Consider the following 14,668-nt stretch of genomic DNA (forward strand, 5'->3'; position numbering starts at 1 on the left):
AAAAAAAAAAAGGGAAGAAGAAAGAAAATGGAAACTATGCATATGTGCATATGTGTGCCCAAACACATAAAATCTTGAGGCAGAAACATCTCCAAATCACACAAAGTGAATTATGATAATATAATGAGTATGGTCCAAAATACAGAATTATGCTGAGAATAGATCAATATATGTACAGATTCTCTGTGAGACACAGAAATTTATAAAATGGAAGATAGCACTGAAGAGACTGCCTTCTGTGGAATACTGAAATCTGAAGGCATGTTGGGTTACACTGCTGAACTTTCTCCACATGAAAGAAGGAAACAGGTTTAAGCCTGAAAGAGAAGATGTGCAAACCCTTAAGTTTTGCAGGAAGCAGAGGGTAGAAGTGATGGGCTAGGGAAAATAGATACATCTCTCTCTCTCTCTCTCTCTCTCTCTCTCTCTCTCTCTCTCTCTCTCTCTCTCTCCTCTCTGTCTGTCTCTCTCTCTGTCTCCCTGTCTCCCACCTCCACCTCCACCTCCAACTTTATCTCCATCTCATCTATCTGGCAATTGGCTTGGCAAACTTAACTGAGACAGCTGGAAGATACAATTAAATGCTAAATCATCACAATGAAAACTTGCAATATCTAAGGTTGAACTATGAATCACATAGCTCTTTATCATACTCAGAAATGGGACGATAGAGCAGAAATATGCCCCTAAACAGATGGAACCACTGATTTGATCAGAACCAGGTCTGAAATAACAATACTAAATGTGAACTGCTTCTACTCCAATTAATTCACCACAATTGTTCTTTAATCATAACACACTAGCAGCTATTTCTACTATATAGAACTCTCCTATCCAACAATGAATTATATTTAAATGTAACTCAGATGGAAAGAGTTAGAAAGATAACAAGAAAAAATGTTTATAATTTAAATAACAGCAGAATATTAAAATCATGCAAAAAATGAAATACATCCATGTATGTGATTTAAAATAATTAAAACCAAGAAGTGTGGCTCCTGTAACGCTAAGATTTGAGGAAATCATACGAAAGAATAAGGAGTTAATGCAAAGGAAAGAATGAAGTAATCTACCACTACAACAAGGAAATCATGTCAGAAGCAGTAAAATTTTCACAGGCATAAGTATAGTCAGACAAGGAGAGTGTGAATCTGAGATCACTTAGATAAATAAAATAGAAAAGAAAGAAAATTATAATGTGAAAAGAAATATCCAGTATGTATATGTCCACTTGAAATTCATGAAAAAGAAGAAAAATGGAAAATAAAAGAAATATAGAGACATAGGTGGAATAAACTTTGTTTCAATAAAGACAAATATATAGACTGAAATGGCACCTATGTTTTAGGAAAATATATAAGAGAATCAATGTTGAGAAGTATGTTAGTAAATACCCTGGGATTTAAGGATTAAACAAAGGAAGGTGTCTAGAAAGTAGAAAATTCAGGCTGGCTCAGATTTCTATAAGCAAAAATATTCCAGTGGGTAGAATTCAAAATCTTGTTATATCATCAAATTTTCCTTTCAGTACAAAAACAAAGATGATGGTGAATCTTTCTCACCAAAGGAAAAGTAATAAAAAAATTAAGGTTGCAAAATAGAAGGCAAATCTTTCATCCAGAAAATTTAGAAATAATTCAGCAAATGGAAATTGAGAGAGAATCAAAGAGGTGGTATAAACAGTAAGTGTGCTGATGTCTTCATCCTCCTGCAGGGAATTGGAATATAAAGATTAAGCTACAGATAAATCTATAGGAAAAATTATTTTAAAATTATTGAGATGAGGGTCCTCTCGATTAAAGTAGCCAGAGGAAGTGTTTTGGAGAACATTTTAGTCCCATGGAATATACCCAGTATTTTTGTCATTTTTCTAAAAGTATCCATTTAAAAAAATATTTTATGACTTTATCTTTGATCCTATTTTTACTTCTTAATATTAAACATGTTCTTCTTATGAAACTTATTGTTTTACTGGTGCTGTACATTAAATAATAATACTAGTAATGATAGTAATAGTAAAATTTTTATTAAGATCTTAGAGAATTTTTTCTAATACCATTTTTCTTACTGAAGATAAATGGGTATTTTTCAATTGAAGATCTTTAAGTTTTGGTAATATTATTGAGCCATATGTGATAATTTTAGCAAGGTATAAAATATTTTACACTAAAATGCCTGTAGAACAGATCTGTTTTAGTCATATTTTGGAATAGTATAAATATATATCCTTGTTTTGAATTGACTAAAACTTCTTTGTTTTGTATTTTCACTGTTGGTTCAACTTTAGAAAATTACTTCTTAGAAGCAGTAATGAGGGGTAAATTTTTAGGTAGTAGAAAAGGACCCAAGTGTGGGACTTGTTAAGATTAATCAGTGTAATCTGGGGATTTAGCTCTGTGGCACAGCCCCTGCCTGGCAAGGGCAAGGTTGTGAGTTCGATTCCTGGTACTGGAAAAAAAAAAAAAGATTGATCAATGTTGCTGTTAGAACAAGTAAATTTTTACACCACTAATGCCCTCTAATTGGTAATCATAATTGAGTTAGAATGTCTTTATCATTACTTTTCCTAAGATTTTATTTGAACATTGACAACAGTAAAGAAAATCAAGGAAAAGTTAAGATCTTTTATTTCTGAGCTGGGAATCCAGGACTTATTACATATTTTTACATGAACACTGTATCTTGAATTTTATAGCCCTAAGAAGTACAGATAACATTGGAAATATAGCACATGAAGTGCAATTTGAGGCAGCTGTTTTTCCCATATTTCTAAATTATCTGCAAGTTATTGGATAAATGTATGAAAAGTCAGTTATCATATGATAGTTGTTAGCTGATTGCAAAAGGATTTCAATGAATATTGACTAGAAGAATTGAAAATTTCCACAGATAATTGAAAAGAGCTTCTAGATACCAATTATCAAGTAAGTTGCTAGCATCATTTGATGTCATTGTTTACACTTATACACTTTGTGGCTTAGTGGCTGTGTTTAGTTTTGTTGTTTATTTTTGGAGGTTGTCATTTAGCACTGTTGTGAAGGACAGAAGAATACCAAAACCATAACTAGAGTGGCTTCTTCCCCAAAGATATTAATCCTTTTCCTGTGCAGTAAATTACATAGTTGAAGTCAATTTTCTATCCCCCTAGAAATAAAAAAGTATTTTTTGCTTTCCACATTTCATCTGCAATGACATGGAGTGGCTTTTAACTCTAATTTGCAATAGAACATAATATTCTAAGAGGCAGGAAAATATTACTTTAACTCTTAAAAAATTAGATTAGATATTTCATTGTTCTGTAAGTAAAGATGAATATTTTACTGAGATTAGAAAATGAGAAAATGCATGGCACACACAAAAGCTGTTCCCTGCAATATTCCTTTTCTATTATGCATTGTTGCTTGAAATTGTGCCTTTGACATGCTGTAGTCTAATATCTATAACCTCAGGTATAACTGACTTTAACAAAAATAAAATATGAATGACTGTTACCATTACTAAATGAAAAATCCTTATTTTCTACTTGATGCAGTAGAAAAATGTAACAACTTTGAAAGAAAGACAAAGTTATTTTCACATGGTGTACATACGATCCATGTGAGGCAGATGATGGGATGTTTCTCTAACTGATGGCTGAGTAAATCATCTCATTTTCATTGTTTCCACAAAGCTGACCAACAGGCTGCCAGCCTGGCTTGCCCCTTCTGATTTAAACGCATGATTCAGAACGACTTTGGAGGGTTGCGATACCGTGGATTTATGGGGCACTTGTATGTGGGAATCTCATCATTGTACAGCAGCCCTGTCGTTTTTGTGACAGAGCCTGTTGGACTGGTTTTGAATTTATGATGGAAATAATTCAGAACAGAGTAATAATTTTCCCTTGGCAATTACACCACCATTTGGTACTTTGTCCCTAAGGGGAAAATGAATGTGCTTGGATCTGTACACGAGTTTAGTAGCTGGATGTGGGGAACAAATGAAGGTCAGAATGCAGATGTGGAGCATGGGGTTGCTGGATTCTAGTGCTAGCTCTTAGGTCTTCAGGCTGTCCACATTTACGTGGCACTGTACAGTTCATAAAATCGTCGTTCTTTTCTTGTCTTTTAACTTTCAGAATGACTCTGGAAGGTAAATGTCACTCTCAGTGTTATAAAGGAGAAAATCCAGACTGAAAGGTTGACTCTCTTGAAGATTTTTATTCACAAACTATTCCTGAGCATATACCATTTAAAAGTTTTGCCATGTATACTAAGGAGATGCATCTATTTAAGACGTAGTCTTTGTTTTGTTAATTATTATGAAGAATTTCAAATAGATACAAAAATTGCCAGAAAAGTGTAATTACTTCATGGACACAACTCTTCATGGACAATTATTTACTCTTGGTCGGTGCTGTTATATCCAGGTCTCCATCCAGGCTGTCTAAACGCAAATTCCAGCTGTCAAATGAGTTTATTAAAATAACATCACCGTATGTCTCTAACAGTGATTAAACATGACTGCATCGATTTGATGTGGGTAGGTTCCCTCGATCTCTTTTGGCTGCTTTCCCGAAATCTTTTTACTTTTGGCATCATTGCCTTGGCAATGCTAGGTTGCACTCAGAAAATCATTTTCTCTTTCAGTGCAGCTGCTTTTTGGAGTTGTATATAGTGTCCTCTTGCTTAAGTATTAACCTTTGTTTCAGTCTAAAATTTTGACCTTAGCTGTACTTTTTTTAAAAGTATGTAGGGAATTCTAATGGTCTCATGTATGCACTGATTCCTTATAGGTAAACTAGAACTGGACTTGGTTTTGAGATTTCTTTCTAAACTTTTAAATGGAGATTGATTATCTTTGAGTTTCTTTCTGGGTCCAAAAGTCTTCCAGTTATGTCCAGGATACAATTTCCCTTATGTTACATACACCATGGTGTAAGTCCTTTTTCTTCTCAGTTTGAGCATAGGACTCCCAAACTCTACACAGCCTCGATTTTTCCCATGATTGTAACACCTTGAGAGGTAAACTATTCCTGTTGTTTTGCAGCAGTTCTTTTTATATAAATTAGTGATGATGTCTACAGTTACCTGCCTCTCTTTTTTGTGTCACGGGCCAGTGTTCTCTCTTTTGGTTTCCCGGCATCAACGGTATCTCTGAAACATTTCTGCTGTTGCGATCCATGCTCTTCGTGGTATGTATATAGCTGCTAATTGAAGTCAGTCTCTCTAGGTCAGAATCTGGCCTGAGGGTATTACCTGACTAATGGATATTAAACTCTATGCTGATGCCTAGGGTTGGGGCTCAGTGATGGACAAAATATTTTTGACAGACTTAGCTAAAAACACAATTAAACTACAAAAAATACATCTACAGAGTCCACTAGGGTCTCTAGTTCAAAGTCATAGCCATGGGCCAAACCATCCCCTATCCCTGGATGTTGTGTCTGACTCATGAGCCCTTATGGATCGTGCTCTCTTGGTATCGCCCATATTCCTCTGCCCACTTTTTCTGTTACTAGATGATGGGAAAGGGAATTCAGAATTATTGGCAGACCGTTTAGGAACAGTGGTAACAGTATCACAGTGTTGGTATGGGAAAACGGTTTGAATACAATTATTACTTTTATTTGCAAGAAGGCCCTGAGGAAAGCAGAGACTGACATAGATCTACGGTGGCCATTCCAGTAACTGTCTCATCTGCCTGAGACCTTCTTTTTCTTTGTCCATGACAAGTTGTTGCTTGGCAAAGACTGAGAACGTGCAATCATACCTTTGCCAAGAACCACAATATATTATCACCTTTACTCTGATGATGATAACTTGGTTATAATTTTCTAAAGCAAATAATCCAGGCCACATAAAAGCATTGTGCACAAAGGTGTTCATAGCCCTGCTATTTATGATCTGAAAAAATGTATATAACTGCAATATAGGATAGTAGTGAACTAGACTTATCTCTCCAACAGAATATTATTAAAATTGATCCAGAGGTAATTCTAAAGAACTTCGGTAGCATGTAAAATTATAATTTAAATATATAAACTTTTATGTGTAGTACAGCTAAACCTATATAAAAAGCAAAACTTGTGGCATATACTTTAGACTAGAGGAGATATACCAGTAGTTTGGGTTGAGTGTGATGTTTTTTTTTTTTCCTTTAGTTTAGTTTTCTGTTATCCTCACATTTCTCTGTAAAAGCAGCCACATAGGAAGTTAGAAGCTTCACTGATTTATAGACCCTTAGGTTAATGATTTGATATCCTGATGGCAGTAAGCCTAACCTCGGCAAAATCCTGTTGGAAATTTTTATTCTGTTTCTCCCATGGGGCTCTTCAGATCATTAGAAAACTTCACTGCCGAATAAGCAGAATTCCATGCTCATTTTAAGAATTGTATTTTCTAGGGAAGTCATAAGCTGTGTGGGTAATATTCTTGCATTGAATTCAGTTTATTTCCTGTATTAAATTCTGTAGTAACTCTAATTAACCCAATTAGAATATACAGTTCCCTTTATACAGAAAGTATATTCTTTTCAATTTATTCATTGTTTAAATGATTTATCAGTGACCTTCCCCATATTAGCTAAAGTTGCTTTTTAACAGTTAAGTGATAATAAATAATGCATAGAGAAGCTTTAGAATTTTTTCCTAGCACTCTATAAAAATTTTTCTATAACAAATTTTATGCATGCCCTATCTTAAAAAATCATGGTCTCTGTTTTTATGTCATCCATTTCACTCACTAAGTTTATATTTTTCTCATAAGCATAGTACATACAGTGAGAGATGATCATCTTAAAAATAATATTTCACTCCACACATTTGAGTTTCTCTCCACAGCAGCCACAGCCATCCTTTTAAACCATAAATCAGATCATGTCATTTTCCAGCTCAAAACCTTACACTGTGTTTCCATCACGCATGAAAAACAATACAGGCTCCTGCTATGTGATGGAAGAGTCTGGTCTCCACACTTCTGGGTTTGCAAGTGGGTCTGAAGCCATTGTGCATCTGAATGAGATATCTGCAGAGGAAGGAGAAGGAACCATGAGAGGGTCATCTCCACCAGGTCACCTTCAAGGTGGAAAAGAATAAGCATCTTGGTATACTGCTGATATCAGAGGCTGATTTGATACAATGAAAGAATCCTCTCCATCTGATTTGAAGTCTGTGTGGAATTCTGCTGTGTATGGTACATCAGTTTCATTTGAAGAATTGGGGTTGGGTTGTAGTTAGCAGTAGGTCACATGCTTACCGTGTAAATGGTCCTGGGTTCCATCTCCAACACCAAACAAAGTAAAATAAAACTAAAGAATTGCAAAGAGTGGTTAAGGAGCTCCCATTGGAACAAGTCTAGGAAGTATCTGAAAATTAGAATTGACTAAAGCACAACAAAGAACGGGACCAAGAGAGGGCTGCTAATGAGGTGCGCTTCTAGAGAGGGTATCAGAGGAGGAGGAATGGATGAAAGCAAACACCTCTGTAAACAGAGGAAAGAAAGAATAAGTGACAGAGAGTGCTGGGCAGAATTGCTTTTTATTAGAGGATGATTAAACTGTGGGAGAGGGACTCAAGAGTTCCATGTGATCTTCAATGCCCCTACCAGAAGGCTTCTGAAGAGGCGGAAGCAAAATTCAGGGAGGATGAGTTTCACACAGTCTGTGCTGATCTGCAGTGCCAGATACTCCGCCATTCCATTTGGGCCAGCCAGCACACGCAGTGTGTCTGTCGTGCAGAGCAAAGCATGCTTGAAATGGCACGATGATCCTTCATCCTTACTTTCAGAGGTGGAACATTTTTTCTCATAGTAAGAAGATGACATATTTAAAGACAGGACCGCTGAAAAGAGGCCCAGGACAGTGACTTCGCAGGATTGTACTACACTTTCATCAGCAACCATTTGGAAAAAGCAGTGCTGTCTGCCTTTCTGTACTTTCTATTTACCTCTGTTGATGATCAAAATTTTTTTCTCTTTCACTGGTCTTCATCACTTGATGAATCTCTACTTTCACAAACCGGAGGGGTTGGAGTTGATTACGCAAACTGGATTAGAGAGAAGAAAAATGTAAAGAACAAATCTTGGGGCAACAGTGCTGGGCAGATTTGTCTAGGCTGTGGTATGTTGGTTTTCTTGTGCTGCTTTTTTCTGCCTTTGTAAAACCCAGTACAATTTAACTTGTTAACTTGTGAAAGTAAGACCACATGAAAGAGAAAGTGCACCTCTTTTACTCTTTAGGATTGCATCAGTGAAATGCAGCACTTTTTTTAAATTAGTGTAAAGGATCCATGGCTTATTTCATTCAACCTTCTCTATCATAAATACTGACGTCCTTTCTTCACTCACTGTTGGTAATAAGTATATTTTCTGTATAGCGAAAAAAAGAAAAATAATCCAACGGCTTTACTTATTTGTGGTCTTGCTGCCTCCGGTCACAAAGGCCTTCTGTTATTTCAACATCCCAAATGTGTTTCTGTCTCAGGAACTTTGAACTTGCCTTTTCCTCTGGCGGAATTCTGCTCCCACTGGATCCACTCATTCCATTCTGTCACCTTGTGCAAGGGAGGGCTCCCCTAAGCACCCCATTTAAATCATTTCTCTTGTCATTCTTTTCCTAACTTGCTTTCCTTTTACAGCAGCTGGTATCACATCATGTATTTATTTGTTGATTGAGTCTAATGTGACAACTGCTATGAAACTGACATGTAAGCAGATGTTAAAGGAGAAACAAAGGCACTTAAAACTAATCCAAAATGGTATTTTGAGGAGAAGCCTCATCTGATAGAACCTTTGCTTGGTAGGCCTTGGCTTTAGTTCTGTCTCTGCCACCTCTTAGCCAGGTGCTTTGGCAAGGTGATTATATTCTATAAACTTTAGCTTCTTTATCTAATAGGTATGATGTTACTGACCTTGAAGCTTAGTATTACTATTCTTAACACTAGTAAACTGAAACAAACTTAGACCATTTTCCCATAGCTTGATAACCTATATAAAGTAAGTACCCAACACAGGATAGTGTAAAGTTGATAGTTCTCTGAAAATACTTAGCTTTGGCCATAAACCTATGATTTTTTTTCCTTATTGTCCAATAGTTGACATTTATTAACTTTCTCAATTAATGATAAAGCACTGACCCTGCTTCTTGGGACATTTCAATACTGAAAGGACCTTCTGTATAAGAGGACAGGCGATTTCTTGTGAAATTACATTTGGAAATTAAAAAAATGTGTGGGAAAAGAAAAAACCAGTTGTGTTATTGGAAGTGAGATCATACAAGTAGCCAAAAAAAAAAAATCAGAATTATGTCTGCATGTTTAATTTTTAATTATTAAATTTTTCTTGAAGAAGAGACTCGAGAAATCAAATAGCCCTCCCTCACAAATCTACTGAGCAGAAGAAACAGATTTCTAAGCCCTCCATCAAATCATTTAAATGCATTGTATAAATAACATTCCCGCTTCTAGGAAAGCCGTTTACTAATCAGGAAAAAGGTCAGAGACAGTTACATAATGCCTCTGCTTTCTCAATGGCTGTGAAGCTATTTTATTTTGCCAGGAGCTGGTTTATGTAAAGCTCTTGGCTAGAGAACAGCGGTCTTATCTTCTACATATGTATCAATAGTAAAACAGATGAGTAAGCTTACTATAAAAGTCACTGGTAGCATTTTCTCATTCTGCTGCTTTTAGCCCACAAGAATGCCTAATTTCAAACAAATTATGATTATGCTTAAGTTTCAGTGAACCCAGCATGCATTCTTGGTTTAAAGAGCTATGGAATTATTGCTGGAATTTAATTTCAATTCAAGGAAAATTGACAGAGTGCCTACTTTTCTGCTAGGTCCTGCATTAGGCTGTGTAGATAAAAAGATGGCCTAACCACATTGTACTTTTTCAAAGGTCTAAATCCAGTGAATGATAAAATTATAATGATAAAATTATAGTATAAAATCATTACTAATTTCATAAACAACTGAGAAAAGAGATTGGGCAAGGTGTGACTCAAAGTCAGAAAATAGCTAAGTCAATATGAGGACTCGCTTCCTGAAAGAAATTGTAGGAGGAGGACAACTTTTGAGGCCTATTTTCTTTGCAACATTTCACATTCCTAGTTCTATGGGGCTGAAATAACTTCTTTTTTTATCCCTTGAGAGAATAGTTCAGCAGCACACAAATTGTATCTTTTCTTGTTTTTAATCTGTACATGTGTGCAGTGCATATTATCCACATTCCTTGTACGGAGTGAGCGTAATGCATCTTAATTCCTTTTTTCATTCGTTTTCCTTTTCTCCCTCCCCTCCCTCTCCCCTCCCCTTTCTTGCATCTCTTTGTCTCTTTCCCATTTGAGAGCGATCTAGTTCCCCACTTCCTATTATCTGTTTTTTATTTTGCTCTGTATTTATATTTTTTTGTCTCCTATATAAGGAAAACCATGAGATTTTTCAGCATGTGTGTCTGATTTTTTTTCACTTAAAATTATAGTCTTAAGGTGCATCCGTTTTTCTACAAATGCCTCAAGTTTATCTTCCTTTGTGGCAGAGTAGTACTCCATTGTGTGTAAATACCACATTCTCTTTATCCACTCCTCTGTTGATGGGTGTATATGCTGCTTCCAAGATTTAGCTATATGTATTGTACTGTTATAAACATAGGAATGAGTGGGCTTGGGATGTAGCTCAGTGGCATAAGCACTTGCCTGGCAAGCCTGAGGTCATGAGTTTGAGTCCTGGTACAAAAAAAAAAAAAAAAAAAATGGGTATGAGTATTTTTTCTTTCATTTTGGTTTGTGTAGAAACTGACCACATGTATCAGTGTTTAAAAAAGCCACCTCCCCCCAATCTTTTTCCCTGTATATCTATAGTATTCTGAGAATTACTAGTAATTTTAATCTGTGCTACAAGTTCTTCCTACCAAGAGAATGTAAAAGTCTTTTAAAATAGTATATAATAAAAAATAGATAGAACCTAGTAGATTTCTAAATTAAGGATTTCAGCAAATGTTTGAAAAATCTATGCCTAAGGGACAGGCATAGTGTCTTCTCTATATATTGTGAAATATGCAATAGACTATTAGATTTAAATGAATATTTAATTAATGAACATTGGTGTGCAGTTGTTTGAAGTCTAACTATTGTGTTTCTTATGCCTAACATTCAAGTATCTAAGAATAGTTTCCCTTTAAAGAAAATTCACATTAAAATAAGTTCTTTGTGTATAAGACATGGATAACAGTAGATCTGAGAGTTAACATTCACAGGAATTCAGAATGATTTTTAAAAATCAGGCCTGGATCTTAGATGAAAACAAAGCCGGCCGGCTAAGATCAGAACATTTCAACATCAGCTAATATAGTCTGATTTTAATCTTCTTATAAAAATACTTTCCTGTATGCCTAAAATATATTTCACTGGAAACTCCAATGAATTGGTTAAGGAGGAGAAAAAGGAGGGAAGAGGGTATGTCGGAGGGTGTGAGGATGGAGGACCAGCTGTGTAGATGCATATGAGCAGTCTCTTAGCTATTTCCTTAACAGTCTTCATTTGTTACTCTGCCTTACTGTCTCTTCGATTCCTGGATGACTTCATTGCCCAACGCACCACAATAATAAAAATATTGATCACATATACAACCTCTTCCTACAATATTAATAAGACACAACTATACATAAAATGTACTTTAAATATTTCTATTTCTTCCACGTCGTTAGCAACACTTGTCTATGACAATACAAATTTAAGAAAACTGCACTTCAGCACCAAGACCCTAAGTGAGCCTCCTGCTGGACTGATTATTTTAAACTAATATAGTGTTCCATTCAGTAGAATCCACACAGGTCCTATATCGATTGCATTATCAGTAGCAGTAATCACAGATATCATTACAAGCCAATTACACAAACACATCTAAACTAGGTAACCTATTTTCCATCATTACCACTACAGTTCTTAATTTTGTAATGGAGCTGATCATCTTCTTGTCCAATTAAGTGTAGCTATATATTTTAATCCAGTAGGCTTAAATCTGAATATATTGCATTATGTAGTAGGTAATTACTTACAAATATTGTTAACAAAGCAGAATGAGGTCAGTGTGAGTACAATGTTTCTTATTCCATTTGAAAACTGCATTAGAAAAAGTTAACTGCTTTAAAAAATAGAACCAAACATATTTTGGGGCCAAACACAATAGAAATGATTTTCTGCTCTTGTACGGATGGGACTGGTGAGAGCACTGGCTTGGCTGTGCAGCCATACAGGGGCCCACGTAGATTTCTGATACAATCCGTACTGGACTTGTAGGGACACCTGGAACATGTACTCAGGACACAAGAACACAGAGGTGCTCAGGGGAGGTGTCTTTGTCAACCCTGGCAGCGAGACAAATTCATATTTTAATGGCTCTGTGTTAGTCACATGAGTATGCTTAACTCCAAAGTGTACTGAGAATTATAATCTATTTTAGGAAGTAGTGAAACGCGTGTACTTTTTTGTTGTTAGTGATTTCTGCCATAAGGACTCAACAAAGGACCTCTGCTTCTCTATTTAATGAAAATTTTACTGCCTCAACATTATTTGGAACATTTTTCATGCTTGCTTTGCTTTTACATCCCTTTTTATACAATGCCAGGTATCTTATAAACGTATGTCCAAGCCCTGGCAGTTAGACTTGCGTATATCAATCAATTAAAGAATAGAAAATATGAAATTATGATCAATTTTTGCAATTTTTATACAAATAATTTATATGCATCATATAATTGTTTCATCAGATTTAAATTGTGTATACGTAGATTAGAATAAACTACTTGTGGCACTAAAAAGGATGGTTGTAAAGCCTCTTTTCATAGAGAGGGAACAGGTGGGCTGCTAGGAGTGCATAGAGAGCAAGATTCAGGATCTTCCTCAAGCCTAAATCTCTTTTCATAACATTATTTGTTATGATTTTTACAGGCAGTCATATTGCTCACAAAGCATGTGATTAAATAATGTTCACTCATTTATAGTTGATATAAAATACAGTAAATTTTGATTGATACAAGACTGTCATATCTTAGTCTATGTGAAAATGAATTCAAACAACTTTTTGGATTTTCTAGACTTATTTGAGATCTATAATGAGTTAGTTACTCATTAAGGTTCATTTCAAAAAATATATTACTTTTGTAATTTCTGTAACAAAATAATGGATTCTAAACAAGTCTTCTATTATGGTGTTATGTAGCTGAGACCATGGGGAAAGAGGAGGTGAATAAGAGCCCACACTGGTATTCAATATGTAGAATTAAAAGTTCAGGAGAATCAAATGACAAAATCTGAAACATTGGTAGCTGATTTATTTTAAGGAAGAAAACCAAATCATTATTTTCATAAAATTTATGTTCTTTTCTCAGTGGGCAATAAACTTGTGAAGCCAAAACTTAACTATTATTGAGATGCTATTCTGTCTAAAAAATAAAGGTGCTTATTTGCTCTTTCTGGAGTCTAACTTGCTATTTTTACAAGTAAGCATAAAAAAGAAACTTCACAGGAAAAGTGGACCAAATCTAGATGTACTCTAAATTATACAAACTTTATAGGAAACGTTGAAATTTTTGTTTTCTCAGCATTCTTATCTCAGATATTAACTGTGGCTGTTCTTATCCCGTTGTTGAATCAAAACCATGAGTATCAGACATTCATTTGTTTTAATTTAAAGAAAAATGAAGTACAATCTGCAGAATTGTTTTTTATTACAAATATTGTAAACCTGGCTAATATTCATTTGTATTTACTTGTAATTTTTGCTTACCCCAATCACCAAGGACAAAATAATTTATAAACTTATAGATGCAGATTAGAGAAGCCCTTGCTTTCTTTCCTGTCTGCCTGCCACCATGAACAAATAAGACAGTGTACCTAATTTGGTAACACTAGAGGAATGTGTGAAACATTTATTACTAGGTTTTGTTTGCTTTCCTCTCTCCCTGTTCCTTGTGTTAAAAGTCTCCATTTATTTAATATGGTCTCTCTGTCAGTTGCTATAACAAAACACCTTAGACTGAGTAATTTATAAGTGATAGAATATTCTTACAATTCTAGAGGCTGGGGACTCCAAGGTCAAGGCTCTTGTAGATTGGTTGTCTGGTAAGGTCTTGCTGTACCTCAAAGACGATGACTTCATCCTGCATCCTCCCATAGCACTGAGTGGGAAGGGCAGGGGAACTGATTGAGCCTCCCTTATGAGGTACTCGTCTCACTCATGAGGTTGGAGCCCTCATGGTGTAATCCCTTTCCAAAAGCCCCTACCTCGTAGTCCCATCATAGTGAGTATCAGTTTCCAAAACATGATTTTTGAAAAAATACCAATATTCAGACTGTAGCAATAATTAAGATCAAATAATCCACCAAAATATCTAATGTTAGTGTATGTGCAGAGATACCAAGGCCTGGAAAGATCATCTTTAATGTAGAAGCATTTATATCACTTTGATTTTTGCAAGGATGACATATAGAATCTATTGGAGAATAGAGGTCTACAAATCTTTTTGGCTTTTTTTGCAGCCTGTTAAAATATAGACAATATGTATTCAGGTAATTTTTTAAAGCTAGATTTTGTCTTCTAAAGAATCTGGTATTTTTTCCACAGTTGACACAACATCTATATTAAAAGGATAAAAGGAGAAGAGTGGTATTTTAACTTTTTTAGTTGAACTTCA

The 14,668-nt window shown here is 35.3% G+C and overlaps 1 protein-coding gene across 1 annotated transcript in view; it reads left to right on the forward strand.

Moving 5' to 3' along the window:
* Positions 1-14,668, forward strand: part of Trhde (thyrotropin-releasing hormone degrading enzyme) — a 395,306-nt gene that overhangs the window by 347,236 nt on the left and 33,402 nt on the right. The window lies entirely within an intron of this gene.

The sequence above is a fragment of the Chinchilla lanigera genome, unplaced genomic scaffold, assembly GCF_000276665.1.
Source record: "Chinchilla lanigera isolate Chin_1 unplaced genomic scaffold, ChiLan1.0 scaffold00004, whole genome shotgun sequence".
Taxonomy (NCBI): Eukaryota; Metazoa; Chordata; class Mammalia; order Rodentia; family Chinchillidae; genus Chinchilla; species Chinchilla lanigera.